The following is a 25,004-nucleotide window of genomic DNA, read 5'->3' on the forward strand; positions in this document are numbered from 1 at the left end:
AGAAACAAAGATTACAAGCTTAGATCACCACATACCTCAGTAAATCTTCTGGAGTCATGACCAACTTGGAAATCTGTTTATTTTGTCAGCATCAGGTCTAGAAGGCAAGAGAAATGGGGAAGTGAGGGCAAAGCAAACAACTGAGCTGCACAGAGCAGCTGCCTAGGCATGACTGGTTACATCCAGCGATATAGCTCAGCTCCTTTCAATCCTTTCTAACAAACAATGCACACTTGGGCCCAAACTCCAGGAGGCCTCCATATCATCTACATCTTTATTTCAAGATTTGCCTTCTCTTAGGAAAAGCAACATAAATTCATAGTAAGTCTCAGTGCCTTACCAGAGATCTCCCAACAGTGTGAGAGGAAGCAGCAAGTATTTGGGAAAAGGAATGTAGAAAGCCTCTGAAAGGAAGTATAATATCCTTCAGAATGAGTCTGAGTGCATCTCAGCATCACTGAACTCAGACTTGGAAGGTACAGTTTCTGTTTTCCTCTATTACTCTATTAGGAATAGATACACTGTTGATTATTGTGAAGCAAGGGCCCATAGGAAATACTGGCTGTGTGGACACTGGGATGCCATATGTGACATATGGGACGTATGCCACACTCAGAGGTCATTCTGGTGGTGATTGCCACAAGTGGCCCATGAGCTATAGGTAAGGTCTGCCCATCCGTACAGCAGTACCTGGACCTGGGTGAGAGTAGGGCCTCTGGGACTGTTCCATGAGGAAGCAAATGGCTAGAGAGGAGATGCCCTGTTTGGAGTCCTAAAATACAGGCAGGAGCTCGTGCACTAATTTGGGGAGGACAGGTATAATTATGGAGGCAAATGGCCACAGAATGGGGGCTGGTTCTTCACCCTGGCTGCACATTAGAGTCAACTGGTATTCAGGTTAATAATGCTGCATAATAAATCTACCCAAACTTAGTCATATAAAACAACCACCATTTTGTTACACTCATGAAGTCTGTGGATCAGAATCTGTGTAGAGCTTAGCTGGTAGTTCTTTGGCTCCTGTGGTAGTTCCTCAGTGATATTCAGGTGGTGGCTGTGCTGGTTTGGAAGGCCCAAGATGGTTTTACGTGCTGCATAATACTGCGGATGACTGGACTTATTGACCTGAGTACCTGCTCATGGCTTCCCTAACACAGTAGTCTTGTTGGACTGCATCAGAGTCCTGGCCAAGGCTGAGAGAAATGCATGGCCTTTATGATCTAGCCTTAGAAGTCACATAGCCTTAGCTTTGCCACACTTTATAAATTGAAGCATACACACCACCCAGACAAAAGGGGAGGGAAATTAGACTCTATGTTTTTAATTTTTTTGGATTTTATTACGTTTTTTAGTTGATTCCAATATAGTTAACATGCAGTGTTATATTAGTTGTAGGTATATAATATAGTGATTCAGCAATTCTGTATTTGTCCATTGCTCATGATGACCAGTGCACTCCTTAGTCCCCATCCCCTATTTCACCCATCTCCTCCTACCTCTGCTTTGGTGACCATCAGTTTGGTCTCTGTAGTTAAGAGTCTATTTCTTGGTTTATCTCTCTGTCTCTCTCTCTTTTTTCCCTTTGCTTATTTGTTTTGTTTCTTAAATTCCACATATGAATGAAATCGTATGGTATTTGTCTTTCTCTGACTATTTCACTTATTATACTCTCTAGCTCCATTCATGTTTTTGCAAATGGCAGGATTTCATTCTTTTTTATGGCTGAATAATATTTCATTATACACACAGACAAACATACATGCACACAAATACACACACCATCTTCTTTATACATTCTTCTATCAGTGGACACTTGGGCTGCTTCCTTAGTTTGGCTATTATAAATAATGCTTCTATAAACAAAGGGGTATATATATTCTTTCCAATTAATGTTTTTGTATTCTTTGGGTGCATACCCAGTAATCTGATTACTAGATCATAGGGTAGTTCTATTTTTAACTTTTTGAGGAACCTTCAAACCATTTTCCATGGTGGCTGCACCAGTTCGCATTCCTACCAACAGTGCACAATAGTTCCTTTTTCTCTATATCCTCACCAACGCTTGTTGTTTTTTGTGTTTTTTATTTTAGCCATCTGACAAGTGTAAGGTGATATCTCATTGTAATTTTGATTTACATTTCCCTGATGATGAGTGATGTTTACTGTCTTTTCATGTGTCTGTTGGCCATCTGGATATCTTCTGCCCATTTTGTAACTGGATTATTTGGGGGGAAGTTGTTGAGTTATATAAGTTCTTTATATATTTTGGATATTAATCCTGTATCAGATATGTCATTTGCAAAAATTGTCTTCCATTCAGTAGGTTGTCTTTTAGTTTTGTTGATTATTTCCTTCACTGCACAGAAGCTTTCTATTCTGATGCCATACCAATAGTTTATTTTTGCTTTTATTTCCCTTGCCACAGGAGACATATCTAGAAAAATGTTGCCATGGCTGATGTCAGAGAAATTACTGCCTGTGCTCTGTTCTAAGACTTTTATGGTTTCAAGTCTCACATTTAAGTCTTTAATCTATTTTGAATTTATTATTGTGTATGGTATAAGACAAGTGATCCAGTTTCATTCTTGTATATGTAGTTGTCCAGTTTTCCTGACACTCTTTGTTGTAGACACTTTTTCCCATTGCATATTCCTGCATCCTTTGTCAAAGATTCATTGACCATATAATTGTGGGCTTGTTTCTGGATTTTGTATTCTGCTCTATTGATCTGTGTGTCTATTTTTGTGCCCAGTGTCATACTGTTGTGATTACTCCAGCTTTGTAGTATAAATTGAAATCTGGAATTGTGATACCTCCATTTTTTTTTCAAGATTGTTTTGTTGTTTTGGCTGTTGGGGATCTTTTATGGTTCCATACAAGTTTTAGGATTATTTGTTCTAATTCTGTGAAGAGTGCTGTTGGTTTTTTTTTTTTTTATAAAGATTGCATTAAATTTATTAATTGCTTTGAGCAGTATGGACATTTTAACAATATTTGTTCTTCTAATCCATGAGCATGGAATATCTTTCTATTTGTGTCATCTTTAATTTCTTTCGTCAATGTTTTATAGTTTTCAGAGTATAGGTCTTTCACCTCCTCAGTTAAGTTTATTCCTAGGTACTTTATTATTTTTGGTGCAATTGTAAATAGTATTGCTTTCTTAATTTCTCTTCTGTTGCTTCATTATTAGTGTACAAAATGTGGCATATTTCTATACCTTGATTTTGTATCCTGTGACTTTACTGAATTAAGTTATCAGTTCTAGTAGTTTTGGGTAGAGTTTGTAGGGTTTTCTTCTCTTTTCTTTTCTAAAGATTTTATTTATTTATTTGACACAGAGAGAGTGTCCACAAGCAGGGAGAACATCAGGCAAAAAGAGAGGGAGAAACAGACTCCCCTCCAAGCAAGGACGCCAATGCAGGGCTTGATCACAGGACCTGGGATCATGATCTGAGTCAAAGGCAGATGCTTAACTGACTGAGCCACCCAGGTGCCCTGTAGGGTTTCTATATAGAGTATCATGTTGTCTGCAAAAATGACTGCTTTGCTTCTTCTTTACCAATGTGGATTCCTTCTATTCCTTTTTCTTGTCTGATTGCTAGGACTTCTAGTTCTATGTTGAATAAAAGTGGTAAGAGTGGGCATCCTTGTCTTGTTCCTAATATTAGGGGGCAAACCCTTAGTTTTTCACCATTGAGTATGATGTTATAGACTCCATCTTTAAAGTACACTGTCAAGGACACATTGTGGAAGAGCACAAGGGTTAGAAGGTACTGTTGCACCATCTTTAGAAATATAGTCAGCTATAGCTGGGAAGCTTATTAAATAGTGTACAGGTTCATTCTGTTTCATGTGGTCTAGGACAATGGTTCCCTACCTGGAAGGACACTAGATGACCTAGAAGCTTTTAAAAATACCTATGCCTAGGTCACAGCTCTGAACAAACAAATCAGAGCCTTTGAGAATGTGGTTTGGCCATCTGTAGGTTAGCTAGCCAAGTTCCAAAACCATTGGATAGTGAGGCCCAGGAAACATATCAAACACACACACACACACACACACACACACACACACACACCCCTCTCTAGGTGCTTCCAATGCACATTCAGGATTTAGAACAATTGGGATAGAGCTTATGAACCTGGTCCATGAGTAGCTATGCAGTAAGACTGAACATGGTTCTCTCAAAGTTTGGATGTTTTTATGCTTCTTCTATTTGCTCTGTCTTCTTGTATTTACTTCTTAGTCTCTCTTACTAGTTAGTGTTTGAAGTGGTATTTTTAGAGTTTGCTATGTCAGTTATCCCAGGGCCACAAAGAGAAAGGACTGTATTGACAGTGGGGCTAGGGCCATGACTGGGCTGGAGCACAGTAGGCAGTGAGAACAGAATGAGGGGTCCAGAGCAGATCTGAGCAGTCCTGGTCAGCTGCTTCTCTCTATCTGAGAGGCTCCTCCTTGTACTCTCTAGAAAAAGGTTGGACAGGGACTGGTTTAGTTTTGAAGACAGAAGGCTGTCTTGCTTACTCTGTTTTGCTCTAGGGTAAGCTAGCAACATATATGAATATGTGTGGTAAAGAACCATAAGAACCTAAATATCATGGGTCCTGAAGGCAGGTGCAAGACTCATATTATCTGTCTGTAGTTTGAGGAACCAGCTGTAAAGTTCCCATGCTGAATATTCCTAGAGAAGTCCCTTTCAAAACCTGGCAGAGCATCTACTGCAGCTTTTAACCTAAATTCTGGTGGTTCAGCTACCCCTAAGGTAAAGGGTATGGCTTTTTACTATGGATCCCTTTATTAGTTATTCCAGGAAATATGTGTTTTCAACTCCTAAGTAAAATAAGTATTCATCTTTGGGGCAAGACCCAAAATCTTGCATGTAGTAGGTACTAAATAAATATTTGCTTGATATCCAAATAGGTAAATGAAAATAATAATCCCACTTTCTTCCTGATAGCTTTTTAAGCATACAATTAAATCAGTTTTTAAAGCAATAAAAAAAAATTGAAAACTTAAAAAAAATGTTTTAAAAACCCAGAGGGAAGGTAGGAGCCATTACAGGAACTGGCCAGCTTACCTAACTCATGCATTGACCAAAGCAGTTGGATAGACTAGAGTTGGAAAGGGTTCAAGGTTAACGCTGGCTTTGTTGTTGTGTCTGTTTCTAATGCATGGCCATAACATTTGCTCTTGACATCTCAAGCGCGGGGATATGAATCTGGGATTCTCTCCCAGCAACTCTTGGCTTCTTCTGAGTAATACTCTCACATCTCATTAGATGTACCTGCTACCATCTGGACCTGATCGACCTTGATCCTGAGAAGGCAGGAGGGTGTAGGTGAGCAGAGGGAGGTGTAGAAAGAAGCAGGCTTACCTGTCCCCCAAGAGCAAAGGGTTAAGAGTTTTGCCTTAAATTACAAGTGGCCTGGATTCGGTCCCAGCTCTGCTATTTACTGTGTCAATCTTGACAAGTTATTCAACATCTCTGTACCCCAATTTCCTCATTCATTAAATGGGGTCACTAAAACTTATTTCAAAGGTTACTCTGGAGACTAAAGGGGGCAAGGGATGCAAACACCTAGACTGTACTCAGTATACAGTAAGGCCTCAGTAACTGTTAACTTAAAAACAAAACAAAACAAAACAAAAACCTCAGTGCTGCCCACTATGCTCCCTACTGGTCTGCACTTTCTTTGCATCTTCATGGTTTCCTGATGTGGAAACAAGTAGTTTGGGAATCATTGTAGCTTGAGATTGGAGGAGGTCTTTGGGGCCAACCCAACCCATCTGACTTAGAACCCCCTTTTATCTGCATCCCTGATGAATGGCCATTCATCCCTACCAGAGCTTATCTAGAAAATGGAAGCTCACCACTTTGTGAAGCATCCTCTTTTGTTGTCTTCACTTCTAGTAGGGTTTTTCCTTGCATTGTGCTGAAATATGCCTCTTTTATAACTTTTGTGTATAATTTTGAGTTTCATCCTCTTTCAATGTTATTCTCTTCTCCATAGTCCTCTAAACTTTTGACACAGGAGTCTAGGAGTCCTGCTGTAAGAACTTCCTATCTGGATAAGATACTTTTGGGTTCAGGTGAACTTTCCCCTTTTTTATTTGACACTTAAGCACATTATATAAGCCAGCCTGTTTTGAGCATCTTTTATATGCCAGCCTAATGTAATACAAGATTAATGTTTTATGTGTTTACTTTTTTTCTTCCTGGTACCTCTTTGAGGAACCAACTCTCTAAATTTTTAGTGGCTCGGATGGGGCCACCCACCCCCACTCATTTCTCAGTCCCAAAGGTGGGCACATGGCCCAGAGTACCCGCCATCCTGGCTACAGTGATTGGTTGAGAAATTAGAAGGTGACCCAACCTGGACCATTCAGGGGGTTTGCCTAGAATTTTGCTGTAACTCTGGGAAAAGAGTGATGTTCTTTTCTTCGGCATCACTGCCTCTATGGCTGATAAATGTGTAGCCATCTTTGCCAACACACTAGGATTTCATGCCTAAGAATAGATCCCAACACAGGAAAGCAGAGTCTCCTGTTAAGAAGAGATAGATCTTCCTGATGACAGAATTTGAGCCCAGGATCAAGCTGAACCTGAAACCATCAGGTTTTGAATATCGCAGTTACACAGACCTAAATCTACACCCTCCCATTTTCTGTTATAAGCTAGTTTGAGTTGGTTTTTGGTCACCTGAACCCAAAAGTATCTTATCCAGATAGGAAGTTCTTACAGCAGGACTCCTAGAACTAACTTTAGTGTTCCCTATATAGCTCCCCTTTTGTGGATACTCTATACTTTGTCATTATTGGCATAGGAGAAGGGTTATTCATTCTCCACCCTCCTTGAAATTCAGAGGCAAAGGCACTCCTCAGAACTTCTTAAACCTTTCTTCCAAACTATCTAAGTGGGCTAATGTGGGTCAGGGTATATTTCAGCCAAATGTGCAGCAGAAGCAACAACCCAGAAATGCCTTGTCTGCTGACCAGACCAGAGTCAGTAAAACAAATGTAAAAGGATAGTGCTGTCTTAGAGAGACAAGCACCAAAAGTTGTAGCAGAACACAGGAGACCCCCACTGTCTCAGGGAGTGGAGGACTAGGATAACTATTTCCTCCCTCTAACCTTTGGCCCACAGGTTTCCTGCTGAACTGAAACCTTCAAGATGGGCTCAGAGGAGGGACCTAATTGTTTTCTTCTTCTTTCTCCTTCTCCACTACTACTGCTGCTGCTGCTACTACTACTAACTACTACTACCACTCCTCCTTCTCCTTCTCCTTCTCCTTCTCCTTCTCCTTCCCCTTCCCCTTCCCCTTCCCCTTCTTCTTCTTCTTCTTCTTCTTCTTCTTCTTCTTCTTCTTCTTCTTCTTCTTCTTCTTCTTCTTCTTCTTCTCCTTCTTCTTCTCCTTCTTCTTCTCCTTCTTCTTCTCCTTCTTCTTCTCCTCCTCCTCCTCCTTCTCCTCCTCCTCCTCCTCCTCCTCCTCCTCCTCCTCCTCCTCCTCCTTCTTCTTCTTCTTCTTCTTCTTCTTCTTCTCCTTCTCCTTCTCCTTCTCCTTCTCCTTCTCCTTCTCCTTCTCCTTCTCCTTCTCCTTCTCCTTCTCCTTCTTCTTCTTCTTCTTCTTCTTCTTCTTCTTCTTCTCCTCCTCCTTCTTCTTCTCCTCCTTCTTCTTCTCCTCCTCCTCCTTCTTCTCCTTCTTCTTCTTCTTCTTCTTCTTCTTCTTCTTCTTCTTCTTCTTCTTCTTCTTCTTCTTTCTCCTTTCTTCTTTCTTCTTCTTCTTCAGTAGGCTCCACACCTAATATGGGACTTGAATTCCTGAGCCCAGGAGTCACATGTTCTACCAACTGAGCCATCCAGGCACCCCAAGGGACCTGGTTTTCTCAATTTTTATAGAGGGGAAACTTTTTAAGAGCATGGAATGAAAAGCATAACAAAGTTTCTATAAGAATCTCTATAAACACATAGTAGTGGTTCTTAGAAGGGCCAACTCTCCAAATTCTTAGTGACTTAGATGGGGGCAGCTGCCATCCAAACACTCAACTATATTAGTTGAGTGCTAGGGCTGTCATAACAGAATCACAGACCGGGTGGCTTAAACAACAATTTATTTCCTCATAGTTCTTAAGGTCAGAACTCTAATAGCAATGTATCAGCAGGGTTGGTTTCTTCGGTGGCCAAGTCTCCTTGGCTTGCAGATGGTTGTCCCTCTGTCTGTGATGCCTGTTTCCTAATCTCTTCTTATGAGGACCCCAGTTATATTCGAATAAGGCCAACTCCACTGACCTTATTTAGCCTTAATTTTCTTTTTAAGACCCTGTCTCTAAATACAGTCATATTCTGAGATACTAGGGGTTAGGACTTCAACATATGAATTTTGAAGGACACAGTTCTGCCCATAACAGTCACCAACAGTAATTTCTGAATTCTCCAGGCATCAACAGTGCAATGTTTAGGAAATTCAGAATGCTTGATTGCACCTATGTGCTTTAAGAAATGAGATGAACAATCTGTCTTTATCAATTATGCAGAACTTCACTGCTTCATCAGAACAGATCCAAAGCAAAGGAAAATAGTAAAGATCTTGCTACAAACTATTTCTCCTCAGAGAAAGAGGCTGAGAATCCAACAGAAGCCTAGATCTTATCCTGTCTCTGCTTGGCACTCTTGCACCATAGGGACCAAGCTGGACAAAGGACTCTGGCAAGAACAAGAGGTTCACCTAGATCATTCTTAATACATGTCCTTCCCCAGGGAGCCTGTTATGAGTTCAGTTCTAGACATATTTGTATTTTAAAAGCACTGAAGAATGAGGAAAGAAAAGGCATGGATCTTGTCTCTGATTTTTGCAACAACTTGCAGATTTGACAGATTGCCCAGATAAAAAATACATAATTAAATAAGATATAACACCAGCATACATTGCATATAACAAAATGGAATATTTTTGCTTGAAAAATTATAATTGAAAATGGCATTGGAGTGAAGAGGAACTGAAGTTATATTTTAAATGTGTCACAGCAGGTGCCATTTAAAGTAATCATATATTGGATCTTTATTTTTTAAGTCAACTGATTGTCACTATTTTGTTGGTTAAAGTTAACATTGTAATTTTCATGTTAAAACAACATCATCTAGTGGAGCAAGAGGAAAATAAATAACTGTGTTGAGTCTAAGCTGGCCCTTGCTGGTCTCTCTTCTTTCCCTCATTCAATACCCAGCAGATCTTTGTTTTGTCCTTCCAATACCCAGAGTTCATTTCTACCTTGAGGACTTTGCCCTTTTGGTAACTTTGCTTCTTTGTACCTTCTGGTGTCTTGCTCATTTTGTCATTCAGGTCTCAACTCAAATGCTACATATCCTGAGAGAGGATTTCCCACTCCCCAGTCCAATCCCAATTCTCCCTATCCCTGTGGTTCTCCCAGTGTAGTCCCAGATCAGCAAAAGCAAACTCACCTGGGAGCCTGTTAGGAATGCCGATTCCCCAAGCCCTACTCCAGACCTTCTGGATGAGGAACTCTTGAGAGTTTGGCCTGGCAGTTTGTGATTCAACAAGCCCTGCTTGTTGAATGAGCTCATGGACACTCAAGTTTGAAGACCACTGCTCCTTCCTTGAAGCATTTTCTCCTTATCTCAGAAATTACCTGTTTTATTTGTTCATTTATTTCCTGTCTACCCTTACTAAAATCAAAGAATCATGATGAGGGTAGAAACCTCTTTTGCCTTCATCATTGCTATCTACCCTGAACAGTGCATGGCATAGTGAGGGCTCAATAAATATTGGTTGGGTAAATGACTGAAAAATTAAATGGAGAGACTATATGAGTGGATACTCTGGAGTTGAACACTGTGGGTTGAACCCCTATTCTCTTACTTACCAACTGTGTGACCAAGTCACTTACATTTCTTAAAACTATTTCCTCCTCTATAAAATGGGAGTAGAAATAGGACTTACCTTAAGGTTGCCAGAAGATAAAATGAGATGATCTATGTTAAGTGCTTCATAGGTGCATAATAAATGTCTATATTATTATTATTATTATTATTGGCTAGTCTCCTTCCTGAAGGTAACTGGAACAAAGGAGGTTCCCAAGGGATGAGAGTTTCTGGGAGAGATTTGAAGGTGGAGAGGGAGAAGTTGGACAGAAGAGTCAGAGGAAGTTATTTATAGTCAATGAGAAAGGGCAGACCATGTTCTTGGGAATTCCAGGATTACTGGGTACAAAGAAGCAGAATATTTGGTAAATGAAGCGTGATGAACACGGAGAGAGAAACCCCATAGCTCTGAGGATCAGAAATGAGACTTTGAACATAAAGGGTAGACCCTGGAAAGTTCTGGGGGGTGCAGTGCTCCAGAACCACTTGCTACCTCCCACATGAATGTCTCTTCAGAATAAACATGAGGTTCACTTGTGTCTTCCTCAGACTACTTGCTGTTTAGAACAGCAAAGAGAATTGTCTCCCACACCCTTAATATTCTCTCTCCCTCAAAAGGTGAGGTTTCGGCTCTGGGCTGACTTTATTTAAAGATGCCTGTAAAACTGTTGTTCTCCATGGCAACTAGGGGAATAGATGAGTGAAGAGCTTCTCCCAAATCCCCAGGTTTCTCCACATTTTCAAATTTGTTTCAGTTACTGAAGAAGGTGGCATCGCACAAAGAACAATTCATTTTTCTTTCTAAATTCCAAGGCCTGATGCAATATGTTTTTAGCACGTATTGTGGTAATGTGTTCTCATTTAATAAAACTCTGCAGAACACAAAAACATGGACATCCAAAAGGAGAATTTAGGGAGTGACTGCTTACAGTATTGAAGATTTCTTTCTTTTTTTCTAAAAGGATTTGGGGCAGTATGCCTTTAAATAACTGTTTTCCCTGGCCTGTGCATTGAGAATGCATTTTACAAAAACAACTTACTCAGAATTATTGGGAAAATGTTGCCTCCAAAGCAAGGCCACCCAGCAAGAGTTTCAGTAGGAATGGCTTTAATCCCAGGCTTGGTTTGTGGAAGGATTCTGCATGTCCCCATGGCAACAGAAGTGGGGGCTCCCTCTGCTCTCTCTTGAGTTCCTCCCCAATCCCAGCTCTCCCTGGGGTTGGGGTTTTTGGTGATGAGGTCAGTCAAGACCAGTATCCCTGAATCCTGTGAGATTTGTTTTAGAGAGAGCTCTACTAATATATAGGATAAACTCTTCCTTTGATCATTGACGTTTTTCTGGATGCTGCTTAACTCTGTGGATTAATAGTATGGTTTAACATAAGGACACAGCCTGTTTCAGAGTGCAGGCAGAAGATTATCCCAGAGAAGTTCCACGGAGCTAGCTAGAAGATCAGAGATGGACTGGATCTGTCCTTTCTGCTCCAGCCAGCTGAATCAGTGACAGCCAAATTTACCTACCTTCTATATTCCAGCTTCTAAGCTTTTGCTCACATCACATCCCTCTGCTAGGGGCTGAGTGGTACAGCAGCCAGAATAGGGCTCTTTCTGCCATGAAGCATTCTTGGATTGTTGCTTGGGTCCCATGACCTTCCACGAGAATATTTCAGACCTGGAAAAAAAACATATTGGCTCCTAAACATGAGGAAAAAACATTGAAATTGAAATAAATTTTTAATTAAGAGTCTGCAAAATGTAACATGATATCAATGAGTTAGTTGCTACTCAACTCAAGCCCTATACGATTACATAAAATGTAAGTCTGAATCACAGGAAAACATTTATAAGTTATAACAAAACCCCAAATTGGAATTATAAAAGTTATAAAGCAAAAATTTATATGTTCTGAAAATATGTGTGAAAATATGTTATAAGGTGTTTGCTATGAAGTAGAACAGAGTTGGACCCTGAAGTCCTAGACGTGGGCCTGGCACTATTAGTAACTTTGCAATCATAAGCAATCAGTTAAACTCATGGAACAATGTTTGCCCACTTGCAAAATGAGTTTAAATGAGATCAAGGTCATTAAGGTAATTTGTAGATTTAGTAATGCTGATGAAATGTTGTGTTATTTTTATTTGTGAAGAATCTAAGGCAAATATGTAGAAGTAAAAGGAAAGATTTTCTCACCTGATGACAACCTTACTACCTATAATTGATTCTCTTTTAGGGATAGGCAGTCAGGTGGGCCTCTCTCACACACCTCAAGGATGTTTTGGTGGGTCTGGGGTCTTATGAAGAATAATGAAGAATTTTTCTTTTGTGGACATAATATTTATACATTCCTTATGTTCTAATAGTATTTATACATTCCTTATGTTCTTCTCATTCACCTAGAAGAAAGGTGATAATAAGAGCAAAGGCTAGACAGGACAGGAGGTACAACCTGTGGAGTAGAAAACTCAACCCTTCTAGTCCATTCAGTCTGGTTTGTGATGACATTCCATCAGCAACCCAAACCCGGTGGCATATACTTTCCAGAACCACCCACCCCACAAAAAAAAGGTGACATAGAAATCCACCCTATGTCCCTCTCAAGAAATACCCCTTTTGTATGGTCAGTGCCGTCCTTTCTTGGCAGGAGCCTGCATATGGCAGGACTGTTTGTACCAAAACTATGAGAAACCTGGGGAGAAGCTTGCTGTTGGCACAGTGGGCATCACATGGACATTTTAGATCTCAGGCCAGGCCCTGATTGATGACAACAACTCAGATGGCCTGGTTGCCAAGAAAATGCAGTGAAATCTCTATATGCTGATACTGATGTGTTTAAAACAGTGCCAGATTCAGAGCAATTCCAACCTTGCAGTTAATTATGTACCATATTCATATTATCCAATAGAAAGTATAAAAAAAATCTAAATCTGATTAATCTTTTTTTCCCCCTCCAGGTCTCTTGTACTCAGAAGTGTTCTGGTTTTTCTGGATTTACTTAGGAAGAACTTAAGATCCTGGTATTTGTATTGGCAGTTTGATATTCTTGCCTCTTGATCCCTGATTTTTGCCTGCAGCCTTGCTCTAGCAAGTTTGATTTAAAGACCAACATCTGAACACACCCTGTGCACTGGAGTCCCTTGGCCTATGTACACCCTCTTGATCACCCTCAGTGGTACAGGTTTTGTTCATCCCTTACGGTCTAGCCAGGGGCTGCTCCCTTCAGAAGAATTCCCCAGGCTACCTCAGACTACAGGACCCTCTCTTTCTTCTAACAATGATGACTCTCAGTATGGACTCCACTTATTTAGGATTTACATTTTTCTTTGGATCCAGTTCAGCATCACCTATGATCTCATGTGTGACAGATCCTGGAGAAGACCTATTGACAAAAAAATCAAGGTTCCTGTCCTTGAGGACATGTAGGGACATGTTAGGAGTTAGGAGAGACCCATGAAAGATGAGGCCATAGAGGAAGAAGGTAGAGAATGACCCGAGGAAGTGGCTTTGGAAGGTGGCACAGAGGTGGCAGCCTTCTTGCTGCATTTGTGTGTAAGGCAACAGGGAGAAAATCCAAAGCTGCAGAGACATGAAAGGGTTTGAACATGTCTGGGGCTGGAGAAAGATGACCGTGACCCAGTTGTACTTGTGGAGAGCAAGTACAGCAAGAAAGATGACTGTGACCCAGTTGTACTTGTGGAGAGCCTTGGAGCCAGACCTGGAATCCTGGCCCCAGTACCTATAAGCTTTCGTGAACACGAAGAAGTTACTTCACCTCTCTGGGCTTGTAACCTCACCTGGACAGTGTGCATAATAATGGTACCGGCCTTTTAAAGTTATGAGAATGAATAAAGTGCATCGAACTGTGCCTACATATGGTCACAGGATGAGTGAAAATGATTTCTCTGGGGTACAGCAGACTTCTATGGGCAGATGCCACTGGCAAGGGGCCAAACTGGGGTGGAGCTTGTATGCTTTGTGTGGGGGTGAGTTGGGGCTTTATCCCTCCAGCAGTGAAATCTTGAACTATAACATCAATGTTCGTGAAGGTGTGTCTTATCTTAGTTAAAACTAAAGAGAACTGCCTTGTAACTTCTTATATTCTCTATGTATCTAGAATAATTCCTGAGACTCAATAAAGACTTGAATGAATGAATGAATGAATGCGTGCATAGCAGGCTAAAAGAGCCTTGTTTCTGTGTATGTGGTATCATTACACTACATTTTACTGCAGTGTTCACTGAAGCTCTGCTTCTGTGTCGACCTTTGCTTCTTCCAGACTTCCACTGTGTGTAAGTTCACTATCTGTGAACTTACTCTTCTCCCTCACCGTGATCTTTGGTCTTTTCACCTTCTAATCTCCTAGGGCATTTGACTAATTGAATTTATGTCTGCCTGAATGTCTGCTCAGGGACTGCAATTTCAAGGATGTGTGATTTCTTCTCCCTACTCCTCCCTGCCAGGCTTCCACAGTCCTGACAAACCAGTCCCCATCCTGGGTCATTGCCATCCTCCTTCTCCACATCTCGCACTCCCAGGCTCCTACACACAGCAAGACAGGTCATTAGATTGAAGACTTAGTAAAATGTGGTTTGTCTACTGCACCCTCAGTGCTGCCAGGCAGTCATCTGTTTTTTACCCCTTAAATTTTTTTTTTACTTTAAAGGCTTATTTATTTATTTGAGACAGGGAGAAAACATGTAAGAGTCAGTGGGGAGGGGCAGAGGGAGAGAGAATCCTGAAGCAGACTCCCTGCTGAGCACAAAGCCAGATGCAGGGCTCCATCCCAGGACCCTGAGATCAGGACCTAAACTGAAACCAAGTGTTGGACGCTCAACCAACTAAGCCACCCAGGTGCTCCCCTTTTAGCCCTTTAAAACATGAATTACAGACATTTACAAGAAAATATACAGCTCAATGAATTCTCAGAGTTAACCTCCAAGTGATTGCCAAGTGGTCAAAAACTAGAATGTTTCAACACCCATGAAATCCTCATCACGCTCTGTCCTGATCACTAGTACTTTGTCTTTTTCTAGAGTAAGTACTATCTTAAAGATCATAGTAATAATTTCCTAGCCTTTGTTTATACTTTTACCACTTAAACATGTACTATTAAACACTATAATTTAGTTTTGCTCATTTTCTGAACTTCCTATAGATGGAATTATAGAGTATATACATTGTGTGTTTGGCTGCTTTGACTTATTATTATGTTTATGAAATTCATGTCATTGCATGAAGCTATAGTGCATTCATTTTTATGTTGTATTTCATTATATAAATATACAATAATTTTATTAATATATAATTGACTAATTGACATGTAACATTGTATTAGTTTCAGGTGTTCAACATAATGATTTAACATTTGAATATATTGTGAAAGGATTATCACAAATCTAGTTAACATTCATCGCCATACACAGCTACAAAAAATTTTTTCTTTTTTTTTCTTCTGTTGAGGACTTTTAAGGTTTGCTCTCTTGGCAACTTTCAAATACACAACACAGTATTATTATAGTTAGTATGCTGTACATTACATTCCCATGACTTATTTTATTTTTTATTTTATTTATATAATTTTAAAAATACAGTTCTTTATTTTAGAGAAAGAGAGAGAGCATGTGGGGAGGCGGAGCGGTGGGAGGGACAGAGGGAGAGAGGGAGAGAGAATCCCAAGCAGACTCCCTGCTGAGCATAGAGCCTGATGCAGGGCTCGATCTCATGACCCTGAGATCATGACATAAGCCAAAATCAAGAGTTAGATGCTTAGCCAATGGAGCCACCCAGGTGCCCCAACTTACTTATTTTATAACTGGAAGTTTGTGCCTAATGATTCCCTTTACTCATTATGCCTCACCCTGCCTACATAATTTCTTTATCCCTTGTGCAATTGTCAGATACTTGGGTTGTCCAGTTTGGAGTTACTCTGAGCAGTGCTGCTGTGGACATTCCTGTTCACGTCTTTTGGTGCCCATGTGCAAGTGTTTTTGTTAGGAATTCCACTTGGAAGTGAATTCTGAATCATGGAATATGAGAGACAGGACTGACTAGCTCTCAATTTTGTTTCTGGAATTTACACACATCCCCGCTCCCCAGCAGTGAAGGAGATTTCCAGTGTTCCATATCCGCACTTACCTTTGGTGTTGTCAGTGTGATGGTATCTCATTGTAGTTTTAATTTTCATTTCTCTAATTATTAATGAAGTAGAGTCCCATTTCCTATGTTTTGGGACTGTGGATATTCTCTTTTGCTAAGTGCTTATCCTTGTTTCTTTTCTCATTTGTCCATTGAGTTGTCTATCTTTTGTTTTTGGGTTTGGAGGAGTCATTTGGGTACAAACCAGTTGAACAGCATCTTTTGATATACAGAAGTTCTTATTTAATGTAGCCCTATTTATTAATCTTTTTCTTTGGTTAGTGCTTTTTATAGTTGTGTAAGAAATGTTCCCCTACCTTGAAGTCATGAAGATATTTTCCTGTTTTTTTTTTTAAGATTTTATTTATTTATTTGACAGGGAGAGAGAGATCACAAGTAGGCAGAGAGGCAGGCAGAGAGAGTAGGGGAAGCAGGCTCCCTGCTGAGCAGAGAGCCCAATGTGGGGCTCAATCCCACAACCCTGAGACCATGGTCTGAGCTGGAGGCAGAGGCTTAACCCACTGAACCACCCAGGCGCCCTATTTTCCAGTTTTTATATGTTTTTTATTATTATTCAGTGTGATTTTTTGTTATTTTGGGCTTTCACATCTGAGTCTGTAATTTATTTGCAGTTGTTTTTTTTGTGCAGTGACATAGGGACCAAGATTCTTTCTTTTTTTTTTTAATTTTTAATTTTTTATAAACATATAATATATTTTTATCCCCAGGGGTACAGGTCTGTGAATCGCCTGGTTTACACACTTCACAGCACTCTCCAAAGCATATACCCTCCCTAATGTCCATAACCCCACCCCCCCTTCTCCTAATCCCCTTCCCCCCAGCAACCCTCAGTTTGTTTTATGAGATTAAGAGTCACTTATGGTTTGTCTCCCTCCCAATCCCATCTTGTTTCATTGATTCTTCTCCTACCCACTTAAGCCCCCATGTTGCATCACCACTTCCTCATATCAGGGAGATCATATGATAGTTGTCTTTCTCCGCTTGACTTATTTCGCTAAGCATGATACGCTCTAGTTCCATCCATGTTGTCGCAAATGGCAAGATTTCATTTCTTTTGATGGCTGCATAGTATTCTATTGTGTATATATACCACATCTTCTTTAAATGTTCTTCTTTAAATGTTTGGTAGAATTCCCCCGGGAAGCCGTCTGGCCCTGGGCTTTTGTTTGTTTGGAGATTTTTAATGACTGTTTCAATCTCCTTACTGGCTATGGGTCTGTTCAGGCTTTCTATTTCTTCCTGGTTCAGTTGTGGTAGTCTATATGTTTCTAGGAATGCATCCATTTCTTCCAGATTGTCAAATTTGTTGGCGTAGAGTTGCTCATAGTATGTTCTTATAATTGTTTGTATTTCTTTGGTGTTAGTTGTGATCTCTCCTCTTTCATTCATGATTTTATTTATTTGGGTCCTCTTTTCTTTTTGATAAGTCGGGCCAGGGGTTTATCAATTTTATTAATTCTTTCAAAGAACCAGCTCCTACTTTCATTGATTTGTTCTATTGTTTTTTTGGTTTCTATTTCATTGATTTCTGCTCTGATCTTTATGATTTCTCTTCTCCTGCTGGGTTTAGGGTTTCTTTCTTGTTCTTTCTCTAGCTCCTTTAGGTGTAGGGTTAGGTTGTGTACCTGAGACCTTTCTTGTTTCTTGAGAAAGGTTTGTACTGCTATATAATTTTCTCTCAGGACTGCCTTTGTTGTGTCCCACAGATTTTGAACAGTTGTATTTTCATTATCATTTGTTTCCATGATTTTTTTCAATTCTTCTTTAATTTTCTGGTTGACCCATTCATTCTTTAGAAGGATGCTGTTTAGTCTCCATGTATTTGGGTTCTTTCCAAACTTCCTCTTGTGGTTGAATTCTAACTTCAGAGCATCGTGGTCTGAAAATATGCAGGGAATGATCCCAATCTTTTGATACTGGTTGAGTCCTGATTTAGGACCAAGGATGTGATCTATTCTGGAGAATGTTCCATGTGCACTAGAGAAGAATGTGTATTCTGTTACTTTGAGATGAAATGTTCTGAATATATCTGTGATGTTCATCTGGTCCAGTGTGTCCTTTAAGGCCTTTATTTCCTTGTTGATCTTTTGCTTGGATGATCTGTCCATTTCAGTGAGGGGAGTGTTAAAGTCCCCTACTATTATTATTGTTGATGTGTTTCTTTGATTTTGTTATTAATTGGTTTATATAGTTGGCTGCTCCCACGTTGGGGGCATAGATATTTAAAATTGTTAGATCTTCTTGTTGGACAGACCCTTTGAGTATGATATAGTGTCCTTCCTCATCTCTTATTATAGTCTTTGGCTGAAAATCTAATTGATCTGATATGAGGATTGCCACTCCTGCTTTCTTCTGATGTCCATTAGCATGGTAAATTCTTTTCCACTCACTCACTTTAAATCTGGAGGTGTCTTTGGGCTTAAAATGAGTTTCTTGTAGGCAACATATAGATGGGTTTTGTTTTTTTATCCATTCTGATACCCTGTGTCTTTTGATTGGGGCATTTAGCCCATTAACATTCAGGGTAACTATTGAGAGATATGAATTTAGTGCCATTGTATTGCCTGTAAGGTGACTGCTACTGTATATTGTCTCTGTTCCTTTCTGATCTACCACTTGTAGGCTCTCTCTTTGCTTAGAGGACCCTTTCAATATTTCCTGCAAAGCTGGTTTGGTGTTTGCAAATTCTTTCAGTATCTGTTTGTCCTCGAAGCTTTTAATCTCTCCTTCTATTTTCAATGATAGCCTAGCTGGATATAGTATTCTTGGCTGCATGTTTTTCTCGTTTAGTGCTCTGAATATATCATGCCAACTCTTTCTGGCCTGCCAGGTCTCTGTGGATAAGTCTGCTGCCAATCTAATATTTTTACCATTGTATGTTACAGACTTCTTTTCCCGGGCTGCTTTCAAGATTTTCTCTTTGTCACTAAGACTTGTAAATTTTACTATTAGGTGATGGGGTGTGGGCCTATTCTTATTGATTTTGAGGGGCATTCTTGAACCTCCTGAATTCTGATGCTCGTTCCCTTTGCCATATTGGGGAAATTCTCCCCAATAATTCTCTCCAGTATACCTTCTGCTCCCCTATTTCTTTCTTCTTCTTCTGAAATCCCAATTATTCTAATGTTGTTTCATCTTATGGTGTCACTTATCTCTCAAATTCTCCCCTCATGATCCAGTAACTGTTTGTCCCTCTTTTGCTCAGCTTCTTTATTCTCTGTCATTTGGTCTTCTATATCGCTAAGTCTTTTTTCTTCCTCATTTATCCTAGCAGTGAGAGCCTCCATTTTTTATTGCACTTCATTAATAGCTTTTTTGATTTCAACTTGGTTAGATTTTTAGTTCTTTTATTTCTCCAGAAAGGGCTTTTATATCTCCCGAGAGCGTTTCTCTAATATCTTCCATGCCTTTTTCGAGCCCGGCTGGAACCTTGAGAATTGTCATTCTGAACTCTAGATCTGACATATTACCAATGTCTGTAATGATTAGGTCCCTAGCCTTCGGTACTGCCTCTTGTTCTTTTTTTTGTGGTGAATTTTTCCGCCTTGTCATTTTGTCCAGATAAGAGTATATGAAGGAGCAAGTAAAATACTAAAAGGGTGGCAACAACCCCAGGAAAATATGCTTTAACCAAATCAGAAAAGATCCCAAATCGTGAGGGGGGAGAAAGGGGATAAAAAGAGGTTCAGAAAGAAAGAAAGAAAAAAAAAAAAAAAAGAAAACAAATAAAAAAAAGTATAAAAAAGAAAAATATATATATTAAACTAGTTAAAAAACATTAAAAAAGAAAAGGGTAAAAGTTAAAAAAATTTTAGCAGAAGAAGAGAAAAAGAAATGAAAAAGAAAAAAAAATGAAATTAACTGCAAGACTAAAGCATCACAGGGAGAAAGCCCTGCATTCCGTGCTTTGCTTTCTCCTCCTCTGGAATTCTGCTGCTCTCCTTGGTATATGTGCTGCCGAAGCGAGCACTCTGCTGCTCTCCTTGGTATTGAAACTGCACTCCTTGGTAGGTGAACTTGGTCCTGGATGGATTTCTTTTGATCTTCTGGGAGAGGGGCCTGTTGTAGTGATTCTGAAGTGTCTTTGCCCCAGGCAGAATTGCACCATCCTTACCAGGGGCCGTGCTGAGTAATCCGCTCTGGTTTGCTTTCAGGAGTTTTGTTCCCTGAGCGCTTTCCGTAGAGTTCCGGAGAACGGGAATACAAATGGCGGCCTCCTGGTCTCTGGCCCAGAGGAGCCGAGAGCCCGGGGCCCCACTCCTCAGTGCGCCCTCAGAGAACAGTGCCCAGTAACTCCCGTCTGCCTGACCTTCGGCCGCGCTCCGAGCTCACCGAGCCTGCGACCGATTCAAGGTAATCCAGAGCAGGGAGCTCACTATCAGCTCTGTCTCTGTAGCCATCTTCCCTGTTCCAATACCCGCAAGCTCTGCAACACTCAGACACCCCCGATCCTTCTGTGACCCTGCGGGACCTGAGGCCACGCTGACCCCGCGTGGGCTTTGCCCCGGTTTAGCCTCTGGAGCAATGTCCCTCAGTGGAACAGACTTTTAAAAGTCCTAATTTTGTGCTCCGTTGCTCCACCGCTTGCCGGGAGCCGGCCCCTCCCCCCGGGGTCTATCTTCCCGTAGCTTTGGATTCACGTCTCCGCCAGTCCTACCTTTCAGAAAGTGGTTGTTTTTCTGTTTCTAGAATTGCTGTTCTTCTTCTCTTTGATCTGCCAATGGATTTGCAGGTGTTTGCAATCTTTAGATAAGCTATCTAGCTGATCTCCTGCTAGCTGAGTTAGTCTCAGCCTGCTACTTCTCCGCCATCTTGACTCCTCCCTCTTTTTTTTTTTTTAAATCACATGGATATCTAGTTTTCCCCAACACAATTTATTTAAAATACTATCGTTCACCCACTCTCTGCTGTGACAAATTTGTCATGTTTGTGTGCGCATCAGTCTGTTGTGGGACTCTATTCAGTTCATTTATATAGAAACATTTATATGGAAACATTTATTTCTATGTTTATGCCAATGTCATACTACTTCAGTTATTTTACCTTTATAATAACTCTTGATATTTGATAGAGCAAACCTTCCTTCCTTGCTTTTCTCTTCAAAAGTGTCTTGGCTCTTTATTCATTTCCATGTAAATGTTTAAAATAAGGTAGTCAGTTTCCTATATAATCAACAATAACAAAAAACTTATAAGAATTTCAGTTATAATTGTCTTGAATCTATATATCAGTTTTGGGGAAGAATTGTCATCTTCCCAATATTGAGTCTGTGATTTCATGAACTTGTATATCCATTTTTTAAGATGTCTTCAATTTTTCACAATGATGTCTTACAGTTTTTGCACATCTTTTGTTACATTTATTGCTAAGTATTTAATATTTTTATATTTTTGTTAATAGTATTTTTCAAAATTTTTCTTATATAATTATATTATTATGTTTATAATTACATTAGAAATACAATTATATTAATAATTATACATACAATTATATCATTTGTAAATGATATAAATATCATAGATTTTTTTGTATGTTGACTTTCCAGCCAGTAATCTTGCTAATTACATATATTTAAATAATTGAATATCATTTTAAATGTATATTATCATTATAATCTGTGAATAATGAAAATTTCCTTTCTTCTTTTCCAATCCATATGCCTTTTTTTTTCTTGTCATATTACAATGGCCAGTACAGTGTGGCATAGAAATGGTGATAGCATGCTTTCTTGTCTTATTCTTAATTTCAAAGGGAAAACCTTCAGCATTAACCGTTAGCCATAGATATTTTGTAAGTACTTGTATCAGTCTTCAACCAGTCAATCCCAATGAGAAAACAACACAGTAATTTAAACGGAAAGTTCAAGACAATGAATTATGAAACCATAATAGGAGGGTAACTATGAAGATGTAGAGATAATGTTAAAGGACACCAAGAGCTGAAGGAGAGTATCCAAGTAAGAACAAACTTGGAAAGGGAGCTCCCTTCCCAAGGTTGCAGTGCATCCCTCATTGTAAATCATGTGAGTGCAACACTGTGATTGGTGGAGAAGTTTTTTGGGTTGCTCAGGCTAGCACAGGGCAGTAGCTGAGAGACAAACAGTATCAACCTTTTAGGACTCAGGCCATTCAAGGCTGGTGTAAAAGAGTTAGGTTTCCACTATGTTTATGAGGCCAGAATCTTGGAAGACCATGGGAAGGCCATTACTGGACCTGGGCTGAGGCTGCAAGATTGCTGAGGACTACATGCTCTGGGCACACAACTGGAGCAGAGCACCCCCAAATGTGCCCACACACTTACACCTCTCACCTGTTTGCAGCGGAAGCAAGAAAAAGCAAAACACTGTACTTTGGAGTCAGGCAGAGAAACCATCTTTCTCTTGCAGTGTCACTCCAGCACCCTCTTTTGGCAAAGTTCCATGTACTTACAATGAAGGAAAAGTGCTTCAAGAATTCAGTCCATCACAAAGCAGGTACTGAAGGGTGATTTTGGAGTTGAGAGACAATAAATTGATGACTGGCACAATACCCTTTTTCAGATTAAGGAAGTTCTCTTCTATTTCTAGGTTTCTTAAAGTATTTTTTAATGAATAGGTTTTGAATTTTATCAAATGATATTTCTACACCTATTGAAGCAATCATATGGGTTTTCTTTACTATGAATATAAGCAACTATGTTAAACCAATTTTGTTGGAATGAAATATAACAAAATTTTCCATGTTTTTTGTACATTTTTGTATTTTTTAAGTGTACTAATTCAGTAGCATTAATTTCATATACACCATCACCGCTATCTGGTTCCACTTTTTTTTCATCATCCCAAATAGAAACTCTGTACCCATTAAGCAATAACTCCCCATTCTACCTCTGCCCAACATATACAACCTCTGATCTATTTTCTATGAATTTGTCTAATCTAACTATTTCATATAAGTAGAATCATACAGTATTTGTCCTTTTGTTTCTGACTTATTTCACTTAGCTTAATATTTTCAAGTTTCATTTACATTATACAACTTTTTTTTGAGGAAAAAAACCAAGTTTTTTTATTTGTTCATTTCTTGTACTGAAGGTATTCCTTGATGACATCCTTGGCCTGAGACTCTTAGTCATAGACCTTAACCACCACACAACTGCAACCAGTCACTTTGTGGGGTTTCCTGTCTCTGTCAGAGGTCTACACATTCCCCTAGTTTCTTGTTGTCATCAACCTTAATTAGGTTGATGTGGTGTTTAGCACAAAGGGCCTCCACCAACTTGACATACATAGGTTCATCACAGCTGGAAGCAAGCACACAAAGATGGGCTTGGTGCTTGTCTAAGACTTAGGCAGCTTTTCAAATTCCATGTGCTAGGCCATCGTGGATGAGAGTGTTCTTCAGCATCTCTTGTAAAGCAGTATTAAATATCCATTACACCTCCCATAATAATGCTTTCCTTGGCCATGGCAGTGGGTTATAGGTGGAGCTGAATCTTGGTGCACATAGTCTCTCACCTCCACATGACTCCACAGCAGCAGGAAAAGAATAGAACTTCATTTCTTTTTGTGGCTGAATAACATCCATTCCACATATATATCATATTTTATTGATTGATTGTAATGGTTAGTTATATGTGTCAATTTGACTGCATCATGGATTGTATCTGGGTGTGTCTGTGATGGTATTTCTTGAGGAGATTAACATTTGAACTGATGGACTGAGTAAAGCAGATGGCCCTCTCCAGTGTAGGTGGGCATCATCCAATTTGTTGAGAGCCAAAGTAGAACAAAAGGCCCATGGAAAGGTAAGTTTTCTCTCTGCTTGACTGATTAGTCTAGGATATTGATTTCCTTCCCCTAGCACTCCTGGTTCTCAGACTTTCAGACTTTGACTGGAGTCTATACCATTGGCTCTCTGGCTCATAGGTCTTTGGACTATACCACCAGATTTCCTGGGTCTTTAGCTTTGCAGATAGTAGACCATGGGACTTCTCAGCCTCTTTAATCATGTGAACCAATACCTTATAACAAATCCCTTTATATCTGTGTACCTCTATATCCATCTATTTGTTTGCATCTATAATCTATTGTTTCTCTAGAGAACCCTAATATAAAACATCTATTCATTTGTTGAAAGTTGAGTTTTTTCTACTTTTTGGCTAATATCAATAATGCTTCTGTGAACATTAATGAACAAGTACCTGAGTTCCTTTTTTCAATTCTTTGAGTATATGTAGGCGTGGAATTATATGATAGGTCATATGGTAATTCTACATTTAACTTTCTAAGGAATCAGCAAACTGTCTTCCAGAGCTGCTGTAACATTTTATATTCCCACCAATAATGTACAAGGGTTACGATCCTTCCACATCTTTGCCAACACTTGTTATTTTCTGCTTTTGTTTGTTTTTTATTATAGCCATTCTGGTAGGTGTGAAATGGAATCTAATTGTGAGTTTGACTTGCATTTCCCTAATGACTAATGATGTTGAACATCTTTTCATATGTTCATTGGTCATTTGTGTATCTTTTTTGCCCATTTGATTATTCTTTTAAAGATCTTATTTACTTATTTGAGAGAGAGAGAGAGAGAGAATAGAAGCAGGAGAAGGGGGGTGGGAGCAGAGGGAGAGCAAAAAGCAGACTCCATGCTGGGCACAGAGCCTGATTCAGGGCTCCATCTGACAACCCTGAAATCATGACCTTAGCCAAAATCAAGAGTTGGATGCGTAACAGACTGAGCCACCCAGATGCCCCTTTTTTGCCCATATTAAAAAATGGGTTGATTGTTTTTTTGTTTTTGAGTTGTAGGAATTATTTATATATTCTGGACATTAAGCCCCTATCACATACATACTTTGCAAATATTTATTACCATTTCATTGCTTGTCTTTCATTATTAATTGTTTATTATTAATTATTAATAATAAACTTTTAAAAAAAGATTTTATTTATTTATTTATTTGTCAGAGAGGGAGAGACAGCACACAAGCA

The 25,004-nt window shown here is 39.6% G+C and overlaps 1 pseudogene; it reads right to left on the reverse strand.

Moving 5' to 3' along the window:
* Positions 1-23,084: 23,084 nt before the first annotated feature.
* LOC116596513 lies at positions 23,085-23,476 on the reverse strand (annotated as a pseudogene).
* Positions 23,477-25,004: the final 1,528 nt, after the last annotated feature.

Source organism: Mustela erminea, chromosome 7, assembly GCF_009829155.1.
Source record: "Mustela erminea isolate mMusErm1 chromosome 7, mMusErm1.Pri, whole genome shotgun sequence".
NCBI lineage: Eukaryota > Metazoa > Chordata > Mammalia > Carnivora > Mustelidae > Mustela > Mustela erminea.